This window comes from Phocoena sinus, chromosome 7, assembly GCF_008692025.1.
Source record: "Phocoena sinus isolate mPhoSin1 chromosome 7, mPhoSin1.pri, whole genome shotgun sequence".
NCBI classification, from domain to species: domain Eukaryota; kingdom Metazoa; phylum Chordata; class Mammalia; order Artiodactyla; family Phocoenidae; genus Phocoena; species Phocoena sinus.
Genome location: NC_045769.1, coordinates 81,299,939 through 81,303,518, shown reverse-complemented (window position 1 = coordinate 81,303,518; position 3,580 = coordinate 81,299,939). Strand labels below are relative to the sequence as shown.

The 3,580-nt window shown below is 44.7% G+C and overlaps 1 pseudogene; it reads left to right on the top strand.

The window, feature by feature from the left end:
* Positions 1 to 490: 490 nt before the first annotated feature.
* On the top strand, positions 491 to 1,412 carry LOC116756377 (annotated as a pseudogene).
* Positions 1,413 to 3,580: the final 2,168 nt, after the last annotated feature.

Here is a 3,580-nt window from a genome sequence, read left to right as displayed (position 1 = left end):
ATGTAGCTTCTTGAGCAGAGCTTTGAAGCGGTACTAGAGAGGTACCATCGAGGATTTGACTCAAAGTGTCAGAACAGTTGTCTCTCTGGATCCTTTCCAACCAGGAACACGGCTGAAACACCAGATTCTCATCAAGTTTCTCCTTGGCTGTTGAGGGGTTACCATCGTGGAACAGGAGCGAGGTGGAGTCTCCTGGTCTCACACGTCCCATAAAGGATCTTGACTCTCCTCCCCTCTGCCCGGGGACCCTAGGCTCCTTTCCTCTTGACTCTGGGTTGATGGATGTCACTCTTGTAGGAGGGTTGCACACGCCCCTAAGCCTCCTAAACTTGAATGATACTGTGGCCATTCCACAGTTTCCTGCTCTGAAGACAAATCTAGAGAGAGGTGTTGTAATCCTGGTTAAAATGGTTGAAGTACTAAATCACGGCGAGGGATTGAAGTCAAAAGGAGAGAAGTGACTCACAGAAGAGAAGAAAACCAGCAGACCATGGTTATCTCTGCCACACTGACGTTCCGAGTCCTGTGATCTCTGCTCAGCCAGTCCATGCTGTTGTCTCACTGGATGCTCCGCAGAGAACAGAACCAAGAAATGTGAAATTTGTTCTTAAAATGTCCTGATGTGATTACAAATAAAATTTCAAATACATTTTATTAAACAAATTTATCCTTTGTTTCATTTTATTAAAAATTAAACATTTTATTTCATTAAAGATTTTTATTAAAATTTTTATTTTATTAAAATAAGATCTTTAGTCATCTAGACAGCAGCGAAGAGAGTAGATCCTTAATTGTCGGGCCAGTATGGGGATGATTCAAGTGCTTAAAATTCAAGGCAGGTCACGGCAACTACCAGGCATTGTCCTGTCTCTCCTCCCCGTTTCTTGGCTCCTAGTTTATGAGGTGAGGCAAGAAATGACCTCTTTCTACATTCTAGGAAGGATTAGAGATTTGGTTGGCTACTCAGCTCAATTAGCTAAATGCCGTGTCTCCAGCATGTGATGTAGGAATGAGGAAGCTCAGGCTTTGTTGGCTCCTGTAATTCCCTCCAGGCTGCCAGGAGAGCCCTGCCCTGCCCTGGACTCCTGATCTGAAAGACGGGAGGTAAGCGTGTCCTGATTCCAGGAGGAAAGCCGGGCTGTGGGGCAGCACAATGTCAAGACCACGTTCGCCTGGTTTACCCAATGCCGGAGGGAAAAGCTGGTGCCCCCACTGCTTTAGGGAAGGAAGTGTGTTCATCTACTGAGAAGGAGAAGAAAAACCTTACCGGAAAGATCCAAAAAAATAACTTCAGAAAAAAAAGTGAAAGTAACTGCAGGGCCCACACTATTTAAATACGGAATGCCTCAATGACTGGTAGAATCTGAGCATCTTCAGGCCAACCTTAACAGCTGTTTTTCTCTGAAGATTAAGATTTGATGATGGCAGTTGTGTCTTGGTTTCTTGATTTGCTCAAGTACAAAAGAAACTGCACACGTGCTTTGAATTCATGTTACTAATGAATAATGATATGTCTAAACAACAAAAAGTGCTATTAAAATACTTGGGAACCTTCAAAAAAAAATGGCCATTGAAGGGACCCCTGAACTTCAGTGAACTGCATCATGAAGAGTCAAGTGTCGTGGACGAAGGGTCGCCCTTAGGAAAGGACACCACGCACAAATTTAACTGCACTCACTGTGTATATCACACTCAGATTTGACCGACCTTGAGCAAATTACAGCTCTTTACATATGTGCCCACAGGAGCATGGAGGTGATAACCCTAGGAGAACGGGAACTCCTACAATGACCTCTAATTGCAGACATCAAACAAACTGAAACCAATTCCTTCTCTCTCATTTATTGGAATTCCTGGGGCTTACAAAGGCCCACAAAACACTTCCTCCCACAACTATAGCCAATATACTAGTAAATGCACATCACTTACAATGATAAACAATGTTTATAAGTATGTCAATCAAATTATAAAATGAAATACTAACAGCACTCCATTTGTTAACTGTCATTTTATCATCAAAGCTACAAAATACAGTCACGGTCCTCAGGTGGCAGCTTGAAGCTGGAAGGTGTCAGGGAGGCCTCAGAAGGTCATCCCTGGCCTGGCGTGAACTGGTTTCCTGGGCTTGGACCTACGGTATTGGCAGCACGCGGTTCCTCTGTCACTCACACCTGCTGAGGGGTGCGCTCTGCCAAAGCAAGCTCCCCGCCCCGGTCTACTGAGAGACAGCCCGTCACCTCTGCCACATCCTGTCTCTCCCCCTCGGGGATTCTGCGCAAGGACTCAGAGACCACTGACAGCATCTACGATTCAGAGTGTCTAGAATGTCCAATTCTAGGGCCTTCCAGAACTGTCTTTCTCTTTTCTGACCGGACTGGGAACTCTATTGAAATCATTTCTACCTTCCACTCATACTTTCTAGACAGTGTGCTGACTCTCAAATATGGATTTAGGATTCAGGGGAAGAGAGAGTAGTAGAGTCCTGGTTTATGTCACAATTAAAATTGTCCAGGAGGAGATAATTACCGCTAGATGTATTTGGCCTACAGGCTTACCCAGTATTTTAAATGTGAATTAGTTATCTGTGTTTTAAAAAGTGAGAGGATGTCCCATAAAAGTCTATGTATGGTTTTTCTTGAAAATGTTGACTATTTGGCAACACCGGGCCTGCCTTCCCACGTGGTGCCAGTCGGCTGGAATAGCTTTGAGTCTTTGCATGGGGCATGCGTTCTCCAGGTCACCACGTCTCTGCTCTGCCCCAGTCTGAGTATAACGCTAAGGCTGAGTGATTGGAGCTATGGAGCGCCTTCGCCTGAACCATCTTCCTTCATCTGCATTATCTGCCTGGCTTCTACAGAAATTTGGGCTGTGATCCCTGCTCTAAGCCATGCTGTCTCCTTTGGATATCACTTACCACTTCCCCTGCTGCCCACGAGAGCTGACCTGGAAATTCTAGTGCAGTCTTGGTGCATGTGCTCCAGGACTGTACTAGACTGTACTACAACACCTCCCAGTTTGTCAGCCAGAAGGGGCACAATCTTGGGATTACCTTGGTAGTCCTGTATCTTTTCGTTTCTTAAAATACCCATGAGGAAGTCCTGAGAGGTATACAAGCCATTACTTCCTCATGAAAAATCTACCTTTGGGTAGCTAGTAAATTTGGCAGCAGCTTCAAATTAATGTCTATGTAGCCAAAGACAACGACCAACTGTGAGAAAACTAAAACTCTTGAGCATAAATAGGGGCTCCATAATTCCTCCAGATAAAAAAGGTTGCCCTAAGTTTCATAATTAATTTAAAGCATATATGGCAGAGTTACTCTGACAAATGTAGTTTCTGAAGTACAGTAGGAGAGTAAGACATGGCCAGCAGGGCTGATTCCTTTAATAAGGAGTAAGTGCGTGAATGCCCAGAGATGGAAAAGGCCACCAGGGAAGTACAATGGATAGAGCTGCCATTTCAGCCGGACCGGCGAGCAGGTTCTGAACATATAGAAAGCGAAGGGAGGAGTTTTCTGTATTGAAGTAACAATCTGAAAAATGCACAGAAGCGGGGAAATGTGGGCAGTGTACTTAGAAAG